This window comes from Lissotriton helveticus, chromosome 4_1 (genome assembly GCF_964261635.1).
Source record: "Lissotriton helveticus chromosome 4_1, aLisHel1.1, whole genome shotgun sequence".
Classification (NCBI taxonomy): domain Eukaryota; kingdom Metazoa; phylum Chordata; class Amphibia; order Caudata; family Salamandridae; genus Lissotriton; species Lissotriton helveticus.
In genome coordinates this window covers 600,198,603-600,222,683 of record NC_136063.1, presented here as the reverse complement: position 1 = coordinate 600,222,683, position 24,081 = coordinate 600,198,603, and positions in this window count along the sequence as shown.

Sequence of the window (24,081 nt, the reverse complement as noted above, 5' to 3'; positions counted from 1 at the left end):
GTCAGATGAGTTGTGGAAATGAAATGGCAGTTTGATTATGAAAAAAAGTGGTTGAGAATCAGTGCAGTTGAAAAACCAGAAATGATTGGTGCTTTCTTAAAAATCTCCACTGAAAATTAGGGTGCATGCTTTTTTATTTGTAAAAAGTCTTTTAAATGGTTGAGAAAAAGTCATTTAAAGAAACATTGCAGTTGATTAGCTAGTAGATTGAGAGATCAAAGACCCTTGATGGATTCTTTTGCAACATAGTATGATGAACTTGTGAACTGTGTGCTGGGTTAGGAGGGAGTTACCATGGTTACAGGGTGAATAAGCACTGGGGGATGGGTGAATGTTATGTGAGTTTCAAAGTCCTGAAATGTACAACCAATTAAAATGTGCAGTTTGGTTTTGAATTTGTGTGGGAACAATTTTGATTGGTTCGGTACAAGAATATGGGTCTGAAATGAGAAAGAATCTGTGCCATTATTGAAAGGCTCCAGTGAAAGAAGCATTATTCAGAGATTCTGATTAAGAATATCTGTTGACTGTGACTAACACTGTTTTACATCTTCCAAAGCATTTTTAAAGGTGAGTAATGATTCTTTTAAAAAAGATAGAGAGCTTAAAGATTTTTGACAAGTATCATAGTGAGTGTCTGTGTGAATTAAGGAATTATTTTTTACCTTTTTCCATAATGTTAGCTGTGTGTGCTTACAGTTTGTATTTTTAAGTTTATATGGTAGACTTCTTTTTAAATTGTTTTTTATGCTTGGATTCAATGCTGGTATAGAGATAGTGTAATGGTTTCATTGGACTTGTAAATATGCTCCTTTTTTTGAAGCGCCATGTGCAACCTTTAACATGGGTGGAAGCAGTGAATGTATGGAGAGGGATAGGAATAGCAGATAGAAAACCATATGAAATGGTGTGGGAGATGCATAAAGTATTTCAGTAATGGCATCAATTGTGATTGGAATATAAGATAAAGAGGGGCATATTTACAAGATCCTTGCGCAATTTTTGACATGGGTGCAAGCAGAAAATGCATGCAGAGTAATAAAATTGGCACCCAGACAAGAATATGGAATGCCGTGAGAGATGCTTAAAGGGTTTTTCTAATGGTATAAATTGAGATAGAATATGCAAAAAAAGAGAGGCATATTTACAAGCCGCTTGTGCAATGTTTGACATTAATGCTGGTATAGAGATAGTGTAATGGTTTCATTGGCATATTTACAAGCCGCTTGCGGAATGTTTGACATTAATGCTGGTACAGAGATAGTGTAATGGTTTAATTGGCATATTTACAAGCGCCTTGCGCAATGTTTGACATTAATGCTGGTATAGAGATAGTGTAATGGTTTCATTGACATATTTATAAGCCCCTTGTGCAATGTTTGACATTAATGCTGGTACAGAGATAGCGTAATGGTTTCATTGGCATATTTACAAGCCGCTTGCGCAATGTTTGATATTAATGCTGGTACAGAGATAGCGCAATGGTTTCATTGGCATATTTACAAGCCGCTTGCGCAATGTTTGAGATTAATGCTGGTAAAGAGATAGTGCAATGGTTTCATTGGCATATTTACAAGCCGCTTGCGCAATGTTTGACATTAATGCTGGTACAGAGATAGTGTAATGGTTTCATTGGCATATTTACAAGCTGCTTGTGCAATGTTTGACATTAATGCTGGTACAGAGATAGTGTAATGGTTTCATTGGCATATTTACAAGCCGCTTGTGCAATGTTTGACATTAATGCTGGTATAGAGATAGTGTAATGGTTTCATTGGCATATTTACAAGCCGTTCGCGGAATGTTTGACATTAATGCTGGTACAGAGATAGTGTAATGGTTTCATTGGCATATTTACAAGCCGCTTGTGCAATGTTTGACATTAATGCTGGTATAGAGATAGTGTAATGATTTCATTGGCATATTTACAAGCTCCTTGTGTAATGTTTGACATTAATGCTGGTGTAGAGATAGTGTAATGGTTTCATTGGCATATTTACAAGCCCCTTGTGCAATGTTTGACATTAATGCTGGTACAGAGATAGTGTAATAGTTTCATTGGCATATTTACAAGCCGCTTGTGCAATGTTTGACATTAATGCTGGTACAGAGATAGTGTAATGGTTTCATTGGCATATTTACAAGCCGCTTGCGGAATGTTTGACATTAATGCTGGTACAGAGATAGTGTAATGGTTTAATTGGCATATTTACAAGCACCTTGCGCAATGTTTGACATTAATGCTGGTATAGAGATAGTGTAATGGTTTCATTGGCATATTTAAAAGCACCTTGCGCAATGTTTGACATTAATGCTGGTACAGAGATAGTGTAATGGTTTCATTGGCATATTTACAAGCCGCTTGTGCAATGTTTGACATTAATGCTGGTATAGAGATAGTGTAATGGTTTCATTAGCATATTTACAAGCCCCTTGTGCAATGTTGGACATTAATGCTGGTACAGGGATAGTGTAATGGTTCCATTGGCATATTTACTAGCCGCTTGCACAATGTTTGACATTAATGCTGGTATAAAGATGGTGAAATGGTTTCATTGGCATATTTACAAGCCCCTTGCGCAATGTATGTGTGACTCTGCCTAAGATCACAGTGATGGGTGAATCAAGCTTCAGTCACAGTCTGATCTTAGGCACATGATCAGAATGTTACATATAATGTACCATGTCTGTCTCTGCCAACAGTATGTGTGACTCTGCCTAAGATTACACTGATGGGTGAATCAAGCTTCACTCACAGTGTGATCTTAGGCACATGATCAGAATGTTAGATATAATGTACCATGTCTGTCTCTGCCAACAATATGTGTGACTCTGCCTAAGATTACACTGATGGGTGGATCAAGCTTCACTCACAGTGTGATCTTAGGCACATGATCAGAATGTTAGATATAATGTACCATGTCTGTCTCTGCCAACAGTATGTGTGACTCTGCCTAAGATTACACTGATGGGTGAATCAAGCTTCACTCACAGTGTGATCTTAGGCACATGATCAGAATGTTAGATATAATGTATCATGTATGTCTCTGCCAACAGTATGTGTGACTCTGCCTAAGATCACAATGATGGGTGAATCAAGCTTCAGTCACAGTGTGATCTTAGGCACATGATCAGAATGTTAGATATAATGTACCATGTCTGTCTCTGCCAACAGTATGTGTGACTCTGCCTAAGATCACACTGATGGGTGAATAAAGCTTCACTCACAGTATGATCTTAGGCACATGATCAGAATGTTAGATATAATGTACCATGTCTGTCTCTGCCAACAGTATGTGTGTCTCTGCCTAAGATCACACTGATGGGTGAATCAAGGTTCATTCACAGTGTGATCTTAGGCACATGATCATAATGTAAGATATAATGTACCATGTCTGTCTCTGCCAACAGTATGTGTGACTCTGCCTAAGATTACACTGATGGGTGAATCAAGCTTCACTCACAGTGTGATCTTAGGCACATGATCAGAATGTTAGATATAATGTACCATGTCTGTCTCTGCCAACAGTATGTGTGACTCTGCCTAAGATCACAATGATGGGTGAATCAAGCTTCAGTCGTAGTGTGATCTTAGGCACAAGTTCACAATATTATATGCAATCTACCATCTCTGTGTCTGCAAGCAGTATGTGTGTCTCTGCTCATATTATTTCACTGTATCTACAGGCCAAAAACAGGCCACCTATATATAAGCAAGACATAACATTAATTAGTAAATCGTTTTTGACACAAAGCAAAGCACATGTAATGTAAATCAGCCTTTTGTTGTATACTAGTGTTTATATTGTTTACTTATTGTAATTGCTATGTAATATGTTTATAGTGGTCTATAATATGTTATTTTTTGTTTACCACAGATTATAATCATCTATACAAAGAAAGAAAAAGATGCCTTCGAAAGCAAGACGTGAAAAAGTTTATAAAAGAAAATTAAGGTCTAAGGAAAAAGAAAATCAAGAACCAACCAAAATAAAATCTTCAGAGAAAAAGAAAAATGTTCCTGGTAAGCAAACTAAAAATTTTCTCAGGAACTTATTGAAATGTCAAGATAAAAAATGTTTTTTTGCAAACAAGAATGAAACACCTGTAATTAGAAAGAAGACAGGATGTCCTTCTAAAAATGTTAGACCTGCACAAGGAGATGATATTTTGTATAAGAAGAAATAGGAGCAACCAATTTACTGAAATTCGTTAATGAATGTTTTACAATAGAATAGTATCAAATGTATTAAAAAAATCTAAAGAGGTATAAAAAAGACCGCTTTTTACAAGAAAAAACCATAGTTAAGCTTGTGGATGAAGCATTTAAAGTGAAAAATAAATTGTTTAGTTTAGTAATGAATAGAATTCGTACACTAGATAAGGTAATCAATGTGTTCAAATCAAAATGTAAGTGGAGGAGAGTAATTAATCAAACTAATTTCTGTGATGTTTTTTCTGGAGAATGGAAGCATAGTTCAAGTTGTGAGCCATTTTTTAATGAAGAAAGTTACTTTCAGGATAATGATTTGGTGCATGCAGTTGAAACCAGTGGTCGAGCATATGAGGTGAAGGACGGTTGTCCGGTTGAAAAAGAAGAGATTGTGCCTAGAAATACTGAAGAGGTGTTAGCTGATGAAGTTTTAGGGAGATGTCCTAAGGCTCCAGTGTATACATGGAATTGTAGTAGTATTTGTAGTGTCCGACAGGAATCAATTGATTTGTTTCGTACTTTCTTACGGACATATACTAAGAAAAGTGTGAAACAAAAAATGAAAATTTTACAAGAGTTAGATCCTTGTAGAGTGAGAGAAAAACAGGTTTGCAAGGGCATTCACTGGCTTGTCTTTCAAGAAAAGTATGTCAGAGTGTTTTTCACCATTTTAGGATGTTAGCAGTGCATCATAATAAAGTGAGGAAATTAGTGAGAAGGTTGTATTATGCAAAAAGTCCAGCACTTAAACTAAAACAGTTAAACAGTGCTCTTTTGCATGGAACTGAATTAGATGTTAAAAACATTTGTGATGAAATTGAGTTTTGTTACTTTGGTGAAAAAGAGGTCAGTGCAGAAATTGATACAGTAATAGAAGGTAATGTAGAAGAGAATGTAGAGATTTTGAGTACAGAAAATTTTGAAAATGAAATTACAAAGTTTAAGGTTAATTCAAGTGAAAGGCCTAATTTTTCTTGTGCTTGTTGTCGACGAACTCATTATAAGCATCAGACTAGATTAGTTGATTTATATGTAAAAAGCGAAAAGATAAATAATAATGAGTGGAAGGATTTTGCAACTTATTTGTTGGTTGAAAATTGTTTTGATTTGGGCTCTGATCAACGTATTTGTAAATATTGCTATAATAAATTAAATGAAAACAGAATGCCTGCTAGAGCTGTTCATAATAATCTGGAGTTGGTAGACATTCCTTCTGAATTGATGGATTTAAATACCTATGAGTCTATTCTGTTTCAATGTGTACATCCTTTTCAGGCTATTGTTCGCATGGAGTCTAAGACAGGGAAATCGCCTCCTTCAGATTTACAGAGAGGATTAAAGGGAAGAGTTGTTTATTTGCCTCTAGATTTTAAGAAAAATATTGATACAATTGGTGTCGAAAAAGTAGAAGAGGAACCTCTGGTTATTCTAGTTAATGGTGTTCCGACAAAAAGTAAGAAAATCTGGTAAGAATTAGTGGATGTTAAGAAGTTCAAGAAGACAACGTTGTATTTGGTAAAAAATAATCAGTACTATAGAAATGTGTATGAGGGAAAAGAAGAAACAACTGTAGAAGAGGACACTGATGTCTCTGCTGGGCAAATAGAAAAAGTTGATGTCTGTAGAAGTGAAGAAATTTATGAACATTATAGTGTTCATCCATTGCATTCCAAAGAAGTAATGGGGAATGCTATTGAGTTGTTTCAGATGAAAAAAGCCGAAGGAAGTCCCATTAGTGTATGGGAAGAAAGTTTGGAAGCTTGTTGTTTTCCACAGTTATTTCCAACAGGTGAAGGTGGACGATATGACGACCGACCTGTTCAAAATCCTGCATCTGAATACCGGACTTCAAGATTATATGCAGAAGATCCAAGGTTTCGTCAATGCATTCCATATTTGTTCCATCTAGTGTTTGAGAGTGACTTTTCCGGACTTTCCTATGCAGTAAACCATATACTGAAAAGTGAAACACATCTACAAAATGTTTCGGCAAGGGATTTTATGGATAAAGTGAAAGTGCAAGACAGTGTTTTGGAATCTCAGCTAATTAATCTCATGGCATGTCAGCGTGGTACTAACGAGTATTGGTACCGTCATCATGGGGAATTGAAATGTATGCTAAGAAACTTAGGAACTCCTACATAGTTCCTCACTCTTAGCTGTGCTGAGTATGCTTGGGAAGACTTACTTGAATTTCTACGAGAGGCAAATAAAAACATTGAAAATATTGAATACAAGACACCTGGAGAACTGTGCTCTTTGGATCCAGTTAATGTATGCAGGTATTTCAATCATAGGTTTGAAGCTATGATGTCTTTTATTACAAACAAAAAAAATCCTCCGCTTGGAGAGGTGTTGGATTTCTTTTGGAGAAAGGAGTATCAAGCAAGAGGTGCTCCTCATATACATATGCTGCTATGGATAAAAGATGCACCAAAATTTGGAACAGATTCAGATGAGAAAGTGATGAGTTTCATTGAGCAGTATTCTACATGTGCTGTTCCGAAAAGTCCAGAAGAAAACAATTTAAGACATCAAGTTTTACGCTTTCAAAGCCATCGTTGTGGGAAATACTGTCCTCGAAAATACAAATCCAAGGACAAGTTCTACACGATATGTCGTTTTGCATTTCCACGTCCAGTAACATCGAAAGGAAGAGTCAACAATTTTACGTCTTCTCTGCGACATACTGTGACAAGAAAATCATCCAAAAATACATACAAACTAAGAAGAAATGAGGAATCCAAATTCATAAATGACTACAACCCAGTCATTTTGTCCATGTGGAATGCTAACATGGATATTCAATATGTGGCTGACAACTCTATTGCTGTGGCTCGATATCTGACGTCTTACATCACAAAGTCAGAAAAGACAGAACTGAAGGAAAATATGGGAGGAAATTTCACATGAAAAGAGTCTAAGCAAGAAATTATACAGTTACAGTCTGAAGATGTTGTTGCATCGAGAAATTGGAGCATATGAATGTTCTGATCGGTTGTCATCTGCAAGTCTATATGCCAAATCTAGAACCATCATTTGGGTGAGTCTAGGTCTTACTGCAACACGAAACCGAGTTTTGAAATCTGGACAAGAAATTGAGTATTTGACGGAGAAAGAACCAGACAGTACAGATATTTTGAAGACAAACATGTTGGATACATACTATCCAAATAGAAGTACTCACCTTGAGAATGTTTGTCTCTATGAAGTTCTGCAAACCTATATTTTCAAAAAGAACGTCACAGAAGACATCAATAAAGGTGTATATGCTGTAATTGGTTGTGAAGGCTGTCTAGTGAAACAAACAAAAGGCCATTTGATTAATCATCGAAAATTGAGTTGTGATTCTCTAGACAAAAGGGAATTTTATTACTTAGCTCTTTTGCAACTCTTTAAACCTTGGCGTACAGAAGAGGAACTACTTGGAGATTTTCTTACTTATGAAGATTCATTCAATGCAACCAAGGATACGATAGAATGTTCTGTTTTTTCAAATTATCTCCAAATGTTGAACGAGGAAATACAGCAAGAAGCTACAATTGCAGCAGAGATTGCTAGAGACAGTTCTCAAGATAGTCAGAGTTCTGCTTCATTGAGTCAGGATCCACTAGGAGGACCAATTATATAAAATGAAGCTGCTACTGCCATGGATGAAGTTGAAAGAGCCGTGGAACAAGCTCAGGAGGATGGAGTTGACTTAGAAGATTTGGAAAAAGAACTAAACGTTGAGCAGAGACAAATATATGGCGAAGTCACAGAACACATTGAGCATGGTTTATCTCATGAGAAAAAAGAGTGCTCATGTACATCTTTTGTACCTGTCCGACTATATGTGAGTGGAGAAGCAGGAACTGGGAAAAGTTTCCTGATTAAAGCAATTGCAACATATTTGCAGAAAACAACGGAGTCATTGGTCTCTTGTGTTGTTACTGCTCCAACTGGGTTGGCAGCACACAACATTAAAGGGATTACTTTACATCGCTTATTGATGCTGCCAGTGGAGCATGATAACAAATTACAATACCACAAGCTATCTGGAGAAGCTTGTTGTGAAGTTTAAAGAGTCCTAAAGAAAATGAAACTTCTTATCATTGATGAGATAAGCATGGTATCAAATGTAATGCTTGCTTTTGTGCATTTAAAAATGCAAGAAATTCTTAAAACAGAGTATGATGTGTTATTTGGAGTCAAACACATCATTGTTTTTGGAGATTTACTGCAACTAACTCCAGTGAAAGGACAGCCAGTGTTTAAAATGCTTACGCAAGAAGATACCAGGAAGTGCTTAGGAAGCATTGGAAATGTGAATATCTGGGTATATTTTAAATATGCAGAACTGCTTCAAAATATGCGACAGGCAAAGGATGAAGATTATAAACAATTTCTACAAGATGTAAGAATTGGAAAACTAATTGAGCATGGCAAAGAAGTTTTACATGGATGATTAACTTCAAATTTGTTTCCAAATGAAAATATTCTCCCAGAGAATATTTTTAAGAAAATTCCTGAAAACAAATCTGTCATATGCTTGATGCCAACTCTGCAAGAATTTTCAATCTTCAACAACAAAATGTTAAAGTTAGAAAATCAAGAGATTGTGAAACTGGAAGCTATTGATAAAATTGAACATGAAGGAGCAACTATTATTTTGTCAGAAAAGTTGAAATCAAAATTGGATTCTTTAGAGAAGACAATATCAAAAACAGCTGGTATGGAAAAGACTCTATATGCATCTTTAAATTGTCGCATAATTTTACAACGTAATTTACATGTGGAAAGAGGTTTAGTAAATGGAGCAATGGGTCATGTTGTGGATTTTGTGAATTACCGAAATAGAGATGGAATTGAAATTATAAAAATTAAATTTGATGGTATTGAAGAAGTGCAACAAATCAGTCGTTGTTCTGTCCGTTTTTTGCTAGTGAAAGATGTATATGTCCGCAGAAAACAGTTTCCTGTTTCTTTGGCATATGCAGTAAATATTCATAAATCTCAAGGTTTAAATGTTGATAGTGCTTTGGTGAATTTTGGAAATTCTGTGTTCAAGGAGGGTATGGCATATGTTGCTTTATCTCGAGTCAGAACTTTATCAGGATTGTACTTGATTGATTTTGATGAGACAAAGATTAATGCAGATCTAAATTGTGTAAAAGAATATAATAGGTTAAGAAGGGAGTATACTCCAAATTTACCTCAATAGCCTCTATTTGAAAAGCGTGTGGTAGGCCAAAAAAGAAGTAATGAGAAAAATTGTAGTGAAGTTGTAGCAAAAAGAAAAAAGGTAGATGAATCAGTAATTGTAAGCAGAAACAAAATGGATTCAGTTAAAGACGTTGTTGGATTTCAGTTTGAAAATAGTTCTGGTGTCAACTGCTATGCTAATGTAGTGGTTAATGTTGTTTTCTTTCTCCAAACTGTACAAGAACAGATTGCTGAAAATTGTGGTCAAACATTTTGTTGTTTATTAAATTCTGTGTTTCAGAAATGTAGCAGTGATAGAACAAAAATACAAAGTGTTTCTGAAATTCAAAATGTTTTAGACATATGTTCTGGTCTAAATCAATTTTCACAGAATATTCAGCAAGATTGTCAGGAATTTCTAATGTATATGCCTGTTGTTTTGCAAGATGAAGGTGTAGATGTAGAAAATCTTTTTGGCCTTTCTTATAAATGGCAACATGACTGCGACAATTGCTCCTTTTCAAGTAGTACAACAGTAGACACTGAAAGATTTATATATTTGACATTACCAGACTGCAAATCAGTGTCTTTTAATAATCTAGTAGGAGAAGCAAATCAAAACATGGTCTGTACTCAATGTAAATCTGCAATGCTATCAACTTTATTTTTACGTAGATATGGACAGTATGTTATTTTAATGTTCCAACGATGTAGACCTGATGGAACTAAATTGACAACATTAATAAAAAAAATTGTGGCTTCTCAATTTACAACTGCAGCAATTATTTACCATGATGGTCCTTCAACAACATCAGGACATTACACAGCTTATTTAAAATGTCAAAAAGGATGGAAACACTGTAATGATACTCAATTGACTTTCAAACAATGTTTGCCTTCTGACTTACTAAATTCTTGCCTAGTGTTCTTACAACCGAAATTTTAGGGTAGGTAATTGGCCTATGAAGATTGCAGCAGTTAATATAACTTAGTTTGGTGTTCAAAATTACTTTCTGAATGAGAGTGATGAAGATAATAAAAAACACGTAGTTGTCATTGAGATAGTATATGTATATCATATAGTGTGTGCTTTGAGTATTATACAAATTATTTATAAAAAATAAGCTAGAGGTTATGTTATGTTATGTTAATAAAGTATTTGTAAGCGCACTATCACTAATTAGTTTCTTGGCGCTGAGATCAACAGTAACATAAACACAGATGATAGATGGTAAGTTTAATGATAAGCTTGTCTGAAGAGCCAGGTCTTCAAGGCTCTCCGGAATGAAAGGAGGTCCTGGCAGATCCGGATAGAGGTGGATATAAAACTCTTGTTTCATAATGTAAAAGATGTTGGAGCTTTTCTTTCAGAAACTCGGGTAAATGACAAATAAAGAATACTCTAGACTAATTTCCAAAGAAAAGGACTTTCCATATACTATTTGGCCTCGTGGAAAAGTGGATGGATCAAAAGTGAGTTTAGATATGTTTTTTCAAAAACTTTCATTATTTAAGAAAAGATTTCTTGTTTTTTTTAAACACAATCATTTTGATTGTGGTTTTTTTTTGCCCGCTGTTATATGATGAGTACTATTGAAGTCACTGTTTTAAGTGAAATTCAATATATTCTGAGAACAGCAAAAATAAACCATATAACATGTTGTTGAAATTATTTTGTATTTTCTAATATTAAATATATATTATTTTCCCATTCTCTTATGCTCACTTACCTATTTCCACCCTCTATCACTCCTCTTAACTCACCCTCATTTGCCTTTTTTCACTCTCCCTCACCTCCCTTCCCTTATTCCATTTTCCTCACTTATTCTCATTAACCACTCCTTCACTGCCTTTTTCTCTCTCCTATCCACTACTTTCCAGCTGTCAGTCACTCTACTTCACTCCCCTTCCCCTTGTTTCTTTTCTTTGTTCCCTCAATAATTCCCCTTCTCTCACTCACCTTATTACACTTCACTCACTCCTTCTCTCACTTCCTCTGTCCTCTCACATCCTCACTCCCTTTCCCTCACACCCTGTCTCTTAGCTTCAGTCTCTGGATCCTCTCACTGTCTCACTCCTCTTCCATCATGCTTACTCCCTAAAACTCACCCACACTCCCTTACTTACCTTTCATTGCTCTCTTACTCAGTTCCTTTCTGCCACTCTTTCCTTCACTACCTCACTCCTTTACTTCCTTTGTCTCAAGCTCACTTACTTTTATCCTCTCTTTATTTTCCCTTTTTCATCAACCTCCCTGCCTTTCACTCACCCTCCCTCACCCTTGATAATCTCCTACTTTGTCTCTTGTATTGTAAAATATATATTATAAATATTGTAACTTATTTTGTTTTGTCTTTCACAGATATAAATTTAAATGAAAATATGAAACTAAGTTTACATTACTTATAAGGTAAGTTTGATGTACAAAATTTACTTTCCCTATTCTCTTTTCCTTAACCTCACTACTCTTCTCTGATGCTCCCACACCTCTGTTCCCTTATTGCGCTTGCCTCACTTATTCTGAATTCCCACGTTTAATCCCCTTTTCCACACTCCTCTCTTACACTCACCTTCTTTCAGACCTTCTCCTTTACTTTTTTCCCTCTCTCTTCTCTTACTTCATTGCTTTACTCTTTCCCTTCCCTTACTCTCCTTACTCCACTTTACTAACTCCTTCTGTTTCTCCCTCTGTCCTCTTAGTTCTACACTCCCCTTCCCTCAATCTCTTTCTGTTAGCCTCATTCTCTCTGTCCCCTTAGTCTCTCATTCCTCTTCTGTCACACTCCCACACTCACCTTCTTTGAAACCTTCTCCTTTACTTCCCTTCCTCTCTCTTCAAAACCTTTACTCCTTCACTGTTTTCCCTTCCCTCACTCTCCTTACTCCACTTCACTAACTCCTTCTCTCAATCCCTCTGTCCTCTAACTTACTCACTCCCCTTTTCTCACCCTCTCTCTGTTACCCTCATTCTCTCCATCCCCTTAGTCTCTCACTTCTCTTCTGTCACGCTCACTGCCTATAACTCAGCCATACTCCCACACTCACCTTCTTTGAAACCTTCTCCTTTACTTCCCTTCCTCTCTCTTCACATCCTTTACTCCTTCACTGTTTTCCCTTCCCTTACTCTCCTTACTCCACTTCACTAACTCCTTCTTTTACTCCCTCTGTCCTCTTACTTCTACACTCCCCTTCCCTCATTCTCTCTCTGTTAGCCTCATTCTCTCCGTCCCTTTAGTCTCTCACTCCTCTTCTGTCACGCTCACTGCCTATAACTCAGCCATACTCCCACACTCACCTTCTTTGAAACCTTCTTTTTTACTTCACTTCCTCTCTCTTCCCATCCTTTGCTCCTTCACTCTTTTCTCTTCCCTTACTTTCTTATTCCACTTTACTAACTGCTTCTCTTACTCCCTCTGTCCTCTTAGTTCTACACTCCCCTTCCCTTATTCTCTCTCTGTTAGCCTCATTCTCTCCGTCCCTTTAGTCTCTCACTCCACTTCTGTCACGCTCACTCCCTATAACTCAGCCATACTCCGACACTCACTTTCTTTGAAACCTTCTCCTTTACTTCACTTCCTCTGTCTTCCCATCCTTCGCTCCTTCACTCTTTTCCCTTCCCTTACTCCCCTTACTCCACTTCAGTAACTGCTTCTGTCAATCCCTCTGTCGTCTAACTTACTCACTCCCCTTCTCTCACTGTCTCTCTGTTGTCCCCATTCTCTCCGTCCTCTTAGTCTCTCACTCCTTTTCTATCACGCTCACTCCCTATAACTGAGCCATACTCCCACACTCACCTTCTTTCAGACCTTCTCCTTTACTTTCCTTCCTCTCACTTCCCTTCCTTTACTCCTTCACTGTTTTCCCTTCCATTACTCTCCTTACTCCACTTCACTAATTCCTTCTCTTACTCCCTCTGTCCTCTTACTTCTACACTCCCCTCATTCTGTCTCTGTTAGCCTCATTCTCTCTGTCCCCTTAGTCTCTCACTCCTCTTCTGTCACGCTCACTGCCTATAACTCAGCTATACTCCCACACTCACCTTCTTTCAGACCTTCTCCTTTACTTTCCTTCCTCTCTCTTTCCTTCCTTTGCTCCTTCACTCTTTTCTCTTCCCTTACTTTCTTATTCCACTTTACTAACTGCTTCTCTTACTCCCTCTGTCCTCTTAGTTCTACACTCCCCTTCCCTCATTCTCTCTCTGTTAGCCTCATTCTCTCCGTCCCTTTAGTCTCTCACTCCTCTTCTGTCACGCTCACTGCCTATAACTCAGCCATACTCCCACACTCACCTTCTTTGAAACCTTCTTTTTTACTTCACTTCCTCTCTCTTCCCATCCTTTGCTCCTTCACTCTTTTCTCTTCCCTTACTTTCTTATTCCACTTTACTAACTGCTTCTCTTACTCCCTCTGTCCTCTTAGTTCTACACTCCCCTTCCCTTATTCTCTCTCTGTTAGCCTCATTCTCTCTGTCCCCTTAGTCTCTCACTCCTCTTCTGTCACGCTCACTGCCTATAACTCAGCTATACTCCCACACTCACCTTCTTTCAGACCTTCTCCTTTACTTTCCTTCCTCTCTCTTTCCTTCCTTTGCTCCTTCACTCTTTTCTCTTCCCTTACTTTCTTATTCCACTTTACTAACTGCTTCTCTTACTCCCTCTGTCCTCTTAGTTCTACACTCCCCTTCCCTCATTCTCTCTCTGTTAGCCTCATTCTCTCCGTCCCTTTAGTCTTTCACTCCTCTTCTGTCACGCTCACTCCCTATAACTCAGCCATACTCCAACACTCACTTTCTTTGAAACCTTCTCCTTTACTTCCCTTCCTCTGTCTTCCCATCCTTCGCTCCTTCACTCTTTTTCCCTTCCCTTACTCCCCTTACTCCACTTCAGTAACTGCTTCTGTCAATCCCTCTGTCGTCTAACTTACTCACTCCCCTTCTGTCAATCTCTCTCTGTTATCCCCATTCTCTCCGTCCTCTTAGTCTCTCACTCCTTTTCTATCACACTCACTCCCTATAACTGAGCCATACTCCCTCACTCACCTTCTTTCAGACCTTCTCCTTTACTTTCCTTCCTCTCACTTCCCTTCCTTTACTCCTTCACTGTTTTCCCTTCCATTACTCTCCTTACTCCACTTCACTAATTCCTTCTCTTACTCCCTCTGTCCTCTTACTTCTACACTCCCCTTCCCTCATTCTCTCTCTGTTAGCCTCATTCTCTCCATCCCCTTAGTCTCTCACTCCTCTTCTGTCATGCTCACTGCCTATAACTCAGATGTACTCCCACACTCACCTTCTTTCAGACCTTCTCCTTTACTTTCCTTCCTCTCTCTTTCCTTCCTTTGCTCCTTCACTCTTTTCTCTTCCCTTACTTTCTTATTCCACTTTACTAACTGCTTCTCTTACTCCCTCTGTCCTCTTAGTTCCACACTCCCCTTCCCTCATTCTCTCTCTGTTAGCCTCATTCTCTCCGTCCCTTTAGTCTCTCACTCCTCTTCTGTCACGCTCACTCCCTATAACTCAGCCATACTCCGACACTCACCTTCTTTGAAATCTTCTCCTTTACTTCACTTCCTCTCTCTTCCCATCCTTCGCTCCTTCACTCTTTTCCCTTCCCTTACTCCTGTTACTCCACTTCAGTAACTCCTTCTCTCAATCCCTCTGTCCTCTAACTTACTAACTCCCCTTTTCTCACTCTCTCTCTGTTACCCACATTCTCTCCGTCCTCTTAGTTTCTCACTCCTTTTCTATCACGGTCACTCCCTATAACTGAGCCATACTTCCACACTCACCTTCTTTCAGACCTTCTCCTTTACTTTACTTCCTCTCTCTTCCCTTCTTTCGCTCCTTAACTCTTTTCCCTTTCCTTACTCTGCTTACTCCACTTCAGTAACTCCTTCTCTTACTCCCTCTGTCCTCTCAGTTGTACACTCCCCTTCCCTCATTCTCTCTCTGTTAGCCTCATTCTCTCTGACCCCTTAGTCTATCACTTCTCTTCTATCACGCTCACTCCCTATAACACAGCCACACTCCCTCACTTATGTTTCTTTCCTCCCTCACTCAGTCTTCTACCCTCACTTTTTCTTTCACTTTCTCTATCTCTTCACTCCCTTACTCACCTTGTCTCACATTCACTTGCCTTTATCCATTTGGTATCTCCACTCTTTCCTCAACATCACTGCTCTTTTCTTACCCTTCCACACCTCCGTTCCTTTACTACATTTTCTTTACTTATCCTCATTCCCCATTGAACATGGGGTCTCCTTCCCCTTACTCACCTCCCACACTCACCTTCTTTCAGTCCCCCTACTTCACTTTCCTTCCCCTCTCGTCCCTTTCTTTGCCTTCTCACTCATTTTACTCTCCTCTCTCACTGCACTCCACTACAGTTACTCTTTTTGATTTTTTTAAGAATACAGCTCTTATTTGAGAATTGGAGGTAGTTCTAAAAAGAACTTTTTTTTCCTTCTTTTTTCGTTTTTTTCTCAACAAAAACAAAAACAGGGAATGTGAAACTGCTCAACAGGAGCAAAAAAAAAGAATCAAAATTAGGGCTGGGGACGGCAGCGGTGATTTTCTCTGGTTCCGACAATGTTCATAATACTTTGTTCACCATAACAAAGTAGTTCACCACAATCTTTACAGTTGTTTGTGATGCCATGAAAAACAGGCTGAATATTTGGAATCAGCTGTTTTGGTCGCCCCCTCACCGATGATACAGTTGCTCCTCCAGTCGAAGTAGAAGCACTATCTCTTGGAGCTTCTCGTGCCAGAGCCCTGACACTCTCCCGGGCATAGTTCTGAGGATACCTGCGTTGAACGTGGCGAATCATAGTTGAATTTCCAAAACTGTACTTCCTTCGGGGGTCTCCTCGGGAAAGTACAATATGGCAGATTTTACATTCAACTTTGGGAGCATTCACCTTTTTTTAATCCTTCAGTTATGTCAAAGAACTTCCAAATAAAATGTTCTTTCACCTTTGGCTGAGGAGGCTCTTTATCAATGAAACCATCTGACTCCCCCTGTGCTGGATGCTCTGGCAGCCATTCTTTCCAAAAATTGTTATTACAGAAAAAAAGAGGTCTTGCTCTTACCAAAGTGAAAGAAGAAGTGAAGGAAAAGGGTGGGGTTTTCATTAGTTGTAAAAAAAATGTTAACAACCAACGAAAATAGTTACTTTAAGGTCACATGACTTGACGCGCTTACGCTGCGCGCACCGCAGCGCTTCCGGGGGCGCTTACGCGGCACGCCTGAGTGACGTTTTGGTAGCTTTACGGAAATGCAAAATCATTTACGGGCAACCTTACCGGTGCGTGCACCCTGAGCGCTCCAAGTCAAAAAGATACGGGTAAGCTTACCGGAGCGCGCACCCTGAGCGCTCCAAGTCAAAAACATATGGGTAAGCTTACCGGAGCGCGCACCCTGAGAGCACCAGGAAAAAATGATATAAAAAAAATACATTGCAAAAAATCTTTTTAAAATAAATTAATAATAATTAATACTTATACAAAACAGCTAATTAAAAAAAAAAATCGTAGGTTACAAACTCGATATACAAAGGAATTAGCTTTTAAAAAAACTTTGAAATTCACTGAAAAAACCAGAGGTTTCACAATCGTTATAGTTAGGAATTAGCATTTAAAAAACCTTTGAAATTCACTGAAAAAACCATAGGTTTCACATTTCTTATAGTTAGGAATTAGCATTTAAAAAAACTTTGAAATTCACTGAAAAAACCATAGGTTTCACACCAGTTATAGTTAGCTGAACATTTTACTCATACAAAACCATTGAAATTCCCACGTTATAGTTAGTTGGACTCACTATAACTCGCGCGCCCGCAATCCACTGCTGATGATGTCACATATTACATCATTCATGACATGGTCAGTGACATCACTGATGACATCACTGATGACATCTCAAATGACATCACTGATGACATCATCCAGTGACTGTGTTTCTGTAAAGTTTAAATATGTTTTACATATTGAAGAATGAGTGGATGTATAAGTGTCTGGATGAAGGATTTAGTAGGTGCGTGACTGACTGTATGAGTGAGTGATTAAATGTGTCTTACTGAATGCATGGGTTAGTGACTAAACTGTCTGAATGTGTGCATCAGTATGTCTGTTGTTGTGTAAGCTGCTGCATGTGTTGATCAGTAGCTATATGAGTGGCTATATGGGTTATTGATTGGTTGCCCAAGTAATTGTATGTGAGACTGAGTGTGTGTGTGGGTGACTGGGAGGTGCGTGGCTCTGTGCATAGATGTGTGAGCAGTTGATTCACTAGGTGTATGGGTTCAAGAGTGCATGTGGAAACAGCTGTATGGGCGGTTGACTGTGTGCATGGGTGTGTTGTGAGTGAATGGATATCTCAGTGCTACATGTCCAAGTAAGTACATATGTAAAACACAGTGCATGTGAGAGTTGGCATATATAAATGACTATACATGAGAGCCAGTGATTGTGCAAGTGCCTGTATGGATCAAGGTGTACTTGTATCAGTGATTGTATAAGAGAGTAAGTATGTATTAGCATATGTTTGAGTAAGTAAGGTGTTGTGTGTATAACTGTATAGATGAGGAAATGGGAGTGTGATTGATTCTTTGCATGACTGACTAGGTGTGTGAGTAACTCCATGGATGAGTGGCAGTGTGTGAGAGTCTGTATAGGTGTATGAGTGCATATGATAGTGTTGTATTGCTGAGTGACTGTATGTATGAGTGATTGTATAGGTGAATGAGTGGATGTGTGTGTAGACCTAGGAATCAGTGAGTGCGTATGTAGTAACTGGTATTGGTTTGTCAATGGTTTCAAGAATGGTAGTCTGTATTTAACACTGGGTGTATCAAAGGTTAGATTAGAGTGTGAGGAGGTGCATCGTATTATCACATGGATGATGTCATCAGTGATGTCAATTGAAATGTCATTTGAGATGTCATCAGTGATGTCATCAGTGATGTCACTGACCATGTCATGAATGATGTAATATGTGACATCATCAGCAGTGGATTGCGGGCACGCGAGTTATAGTGAGTCCAACTAACTATAACGTGGGAATTTCAATGGTTTTGTATGAGTAAAATGTTCAGCTAACTATGACTGGTGTGAAACCTATGGTTTTTTCAATGAATTTCAAAGGTTTTTTAAATGCTAATTCCTAACTATAACAAATGTGAAACCTATGGTTTTTTCAGTGAATTTCAAAAGTTTTTTAAATGCTAATTCCTAACTATAACGATTGTGAAACCTCAGTTTTTTTCAGTGAATATATATATATATATATATATATATTTATATATATATATATATATATATATATATATATATATATATATATATATATATATATATATATATTCATTCACAGAAAACACTGTGAATGTATATTTGCCCTTAATCTTTGTTTTCATCAGTGAATGGCACTTTACAATGGACATTCGAGGTCATTGCACTGTTGTATTCATTCTACTGTGAGTTTACATGCTACCAGAGACGCCAGTTTAGTCAGGGCTCCAACTGTTTTTCCCCGATGGCATAAAATGAAGACCAGGGCGAGGTTGCACAGCAAATGCGCACACTATCACCAAGCTCTTCAAGGGGGCATTACATTTAATATAAAGTATTTTAGAACTGCTGGAAAACATTTAAAACTTCACATTTCCCTCTACAAATTCAGCATTAAATAAAGAAATTGAATTGTACGGTTGTGTTTATTTTACATGTTTAGTGTGAATTTGCACGTTACCAGAGATGCAATGATGACCAAGTTCAGTAGCTAGAGGTTGTCTAAAAACAGTCCAAAATTACAATGAGCAGGAGACCAGGGCCAAGATTATCATGATATGTTGGAGGAGGACCTGGAGAACTAGTCATGTCAGGAGTAGGTGGGAAAGGACATTAAGACCAGAGACCAGACGGGAGAGAATTGGGTGGACTTGAAGGATCAGAATTTAGCAGGACAATGAACAGGGCTGAGAGGACCCGAGAGGTCAGAACCAATGGACCAGGACCTGAAGTTCCAAGTGGAGCAGGAGGACTAGAAACTGGAGTATGAGGACCAGGCTCGAAAGGATCAGGACAACCAGGACAACCAGAGCCATGAGGACCAATGAGACCAGACTAGAACCAACATGAATAGGCCCAACCCAAGAGACACAAAAAAGGAGAACTAGGACCAGTGGAAGCAGCACCAGAGGGACCATAAGGACCAGGGTAATGATATTCAGGATGACCCAAACCAGGAAGACTGGGAGTGCCAGTCCTAGGTGAACCAGGACAACTGAGCTAGGTGGATAAGGACCCAGCAGACATGCAGGATCAGGATGAGAATCAGTAGTACAAGATACGAAGGCCCAGGAAGGGCTAATAAAAGAATGAACCAGGAACAGGGCCAGTAACACCACGGTCAGGAAGGACTACAAACAGAACCCTCAGATTCAGGAAAACAGTACCAGAATGATTATAACTAGTTGGAGCAAGGCCAGCATGAGGACCAAGAGAACCAAAACAATCCAGAAAAGGAAGACTTGGAATAGAACTATGGGGACATGAGGGCCAATGCCTAAAGGCACAGAAGGACCTGGAAGTGAAGGAAGTAGGTCAGGAACAAGAGGACACCTATGTGCATCCTCGCCACATGCATTAGAAAAACCCTTTTGTATATGGTATTTATTCATGTTTCTTATACTGTCAATCCCTAGAAACCACCACCTATTCACCTACATAGAGAACTGGTAAGGATTTGAGGAAAAATCAGTATGCAAAGTGAATAAAAAGCTGAGACTGCTACACACTAACATCCGAGTGTAGATGACATCCTCTGATGCTGGCACAGTAGTTCTGAGCGTGGATCTGAGGACATAGAGACTGAAACTTGCAGAGAAATTTTAAGGTGGATGGGTGAAAATGAGTGTGGTCTGTGAAGAATAGTGGAAAGGGTTTGAGAAACTTAGATGGCTAAAGTCAGAAAATGTAAATGGCTAACAAAGGAGGCAAAGGGATATGGCAATCAGCCAAGGGAGGCTCAAGAGCATACAAATGCACTGATGAGCAGAAGAGGGGGGTGATAATGGACCCAGATAGATCACCTCACATGGCCCAAAGAGGGATTCAGTGTGATCTCCAGATCTTTGTGTTGTCATTCCATGTGTGTGTATGTGAGGTGGGTATGTAGCAAGTGGCAGGTTTACTTGCTGTGATGCATTACATGACAGAGAGATAGCAGAAATGCACCATATCTACTAATATATGACATATTTCTGCTCCCTCCATCTGCTGGCACACTGTGTGCTGACAAGGGCCAACGCAGGCACCCTTGCACCATGGTGCAAGAGTGCCTGCATTAGGAGCAGGCTTGTTTTTATGCAGGAAATGGCACTTTCCTGCATACAAACAATCCTTTCTCTCTATCTATGCATGCTTCAGAATTCAGCACGCATCGAAAGAGGCAGTAATGAGGAGCACTACAGATATTTTTCCTTGTTATGCCTCACTTGGGATGGTATACCATTTTGACGCATTCCCAGGTTTACTCACCTAAATAAATCTGGGATTGTGTCAATATCCATGGGCGGATGCATGAGAATGCCCATGCTCCATCCATGGGGAGTCTTCTTAACACACAGTAAATACAAGAAAGTGATTTGCACTATCTTACGTTACCCTGGATTTATTAAGCCATGCAGAGCTATGCTAGGTGGCTTTGAGTGACTTAGTAAATCCCATGCACAGTACATAGTAGTAAGACTCCTTGTGTGATCACAATATTAGGTCCTGATTTAGATCTTGATGGGACTCCCATCGTCCCTCCATGGCAGAGTATCCAAATGTTCCGCCAAGCTGACGGTATCCCGTTTGATGAATTTATATGTGTGCTGGCTGAACCTCCATCTGCATCAACAGTCTGTGTCCCAACACATGAGTGGCACACCGTTGGTGAGGCAGCGGACTCCTCTAGATAATGCCCCATTCCCCACATATGCTTAGCAAACAAACAACACAAACACACATACTATTGAATTCACACCCACAGACACCACATGCAAAAAAACCACAACAACCACAACAATATAATTTTTTTAAAGTGTCAGTACAGGTGTGTTTGTTTTACCTTGATAAATTGTAAAATGTACTCTACTGCATTACACATAAAAAGCATGTTAAAGCAATGTAAAAATAGGTAGAATAAATCAATTGTCAACACACTATTCATAGTGAGACAAGTGCAAAAGAAGCTTAAATTAGATCCCATAAACAACGGAGTTGGTCATGTAGTAGCAGCAAAGGGAGGACCTGGACAATGGGATTCAAGATAGAAACGAAGTGGGAAACAGAAAAAGGCAAGTTTCTACCTTGTTTCCTTGGCAGTCTTTTCTCCATAGACCTGCTAACATCTAAATAGAGAGACAAAATGCAAAACCTTGTAGGCACAAGGTGGATAACCTGAGCACTTCTGTGTGCTGATAAAGCAAACTATATCCAAAATGTAATATAATGGTTCAAAGTTTTATTCACTTTGTGTCCATAGTTTCGGTCAATTTGTAGTTACAACTTTAAGATTCAAATAATGTCCATGTGAAGGAAACAAAATCTCATAACATGATAGTATCCAAGGTATTCAGAAATTCCAAAAGTGATGTCATGTACATGGTTTAGAGTCCCCAATGCATTTCGAGCAGCATGCTCTTCGTCAGGGGGTTCGGTTTTACTGTAAATAAGTGGAAAAAGAGTGTGTGAGTGAGGAACCGAGTGTATATAAAACGGAGATAGTAGAGCAATCTGAGGGTAAAGTGCGTACGAGTTAGGAAGATGGGACTAAAAAGAATGCAAATAGTACGTGACATTAGAAATGTGAAAAATGAACGTAATGGTCATTCGTGTTCAGTTAAATGGTGAAACTTACTGGTGTGCAAGAACGTCGGAGAAAATATAATATAAAGTACACGTGAATCAGAGTGCATGATCAGTGGAACCCAAAGGGATACACCCGGAAGCGTGAAGAGGGTGAAGAGTAGTTGTGCAAAAGAAATGGTGTGACCGTGAAAAATAAGAGAACGTGTATTAAACGGGACTGTTTTGCTGATAACAGCAATAAGAATAGATTGACTGAAGGGTGAGGTCGCTTACCAAGTGTATCACGGAAGTTTGGAACGGCTCGGGTGAAAAGACGCCATCCGGAAAACACGGAAGTGTCGGGTGACTATGCGCATGCGTCTAAGTACAGCAAGCGCATTGAAATGGAAAACGGACATGTACCGAAGAAAACGCAATGGGGAAAAAACAGAGGAGAAAGAAGACAAAGAAAACGGACTCATTAATGGAAAGAACTAGGAAAAAATGACGGTGTGGGAAAATGACAGTGGGTTAAGTGGGGGAATGCAAAACGGGTGTATGACGGAAAGGGCAGGAGGTGTGCAAACTGCAATGGGAGATAAGGGGTGTATAGTGCAAAATAAAACAATTCAAAAAGAATAAACAGAGTTGCAGTAACAAAAATGTGGAGGAAAGAAACAGTGACCAGGAAGTTGAAAAATGCAGTAAAATCAGAATGCATTCTACATTGTAGAGTTCAAATCCAGTCAGGTATGCATGCACAAAATAGCGAACAACCAACATGAACTAGTCAGTTGCATGGGTAAAGCAAGTCAAAGAAAGCTGCTAAATTCCAGGCGTTCGTTAAGACCTTTCGGGCGGTGGTACCAAGTTTGAAAATCCAGAAAAGTTCTCGTTGGAGCAGGTATTTTTTGGGGTCAATTCCCTCCGGTTTCTCACCAACCTCGAGCACGAGGAAGCGTATTTGACTGTTGTTGTGGTTTAACTGGGTAAAGTGGGCAGACACACAAGATTTTGAATTTTTATTTCTGATGTTGCTCCTGTGTTCGTTGAGTCTAGTCTTTATTTTCCTTTCTGTTTTCCCTACGTAGGGTAGCCCGCAGGGACACTTCAAGAGGTATACCACATTCATGGTGTCGCAAGTTGCGTTGGTTTTGAGTGGGATTTGTTTGCCAGAACTAGGATGGTTTATACTATTACCTGAGATAATATTGTGACAATTTTGACAATTGTGTCAGGGAATAGTTCCTTTGAATATGGCAGGTTCAATAGTGCATGGTTTTAGAAGTGACCGTAAGTTCTTGGATCGTTGGTATGCGAAGATTGGTACTTCGTTGAACAAATTGTTAAAATCGGGTTCCAATTGCAGTATTTGCCAATGGGTTTTGATGCTTTTTTTGATGAGATGACTTTTGGTTGAAAATTTGCTGACAAAAACGTTGGGTTGAGTTTTGGAACTGGGCCTGGGTTTGGGTGTAAGTAATGCAGAGCGGTCGGTGGAGCTCACTCTTGTGTAAGCTGATGAGATGATTTGTTGTGGGTATCCCCTCTTGGAGAATTTATCCATGATGTTGGTGCTGTCTTGTATAAACAAATGTTCAGTGGAAGCAATTCTTTTGGCTCTTAGCAATTGTGAATAAGGTAAGTGATTCTTCAGACTGGGTTGGTGAAAGCTGGAATAGTGCAGGTAATTGTTTCGGTCAGTTGGTTTTGTGAAAATCGATGTTTCAAGTTTGTTGTCTTTGATGGTAATGTTGACGTCCAGGAAAGATATCGTAGTGCGGTTGAAATTGTGCGTAAATTGGATTCTTTCATTGACACTGTTAAGATGACTGATGGCTTTTGTCAAT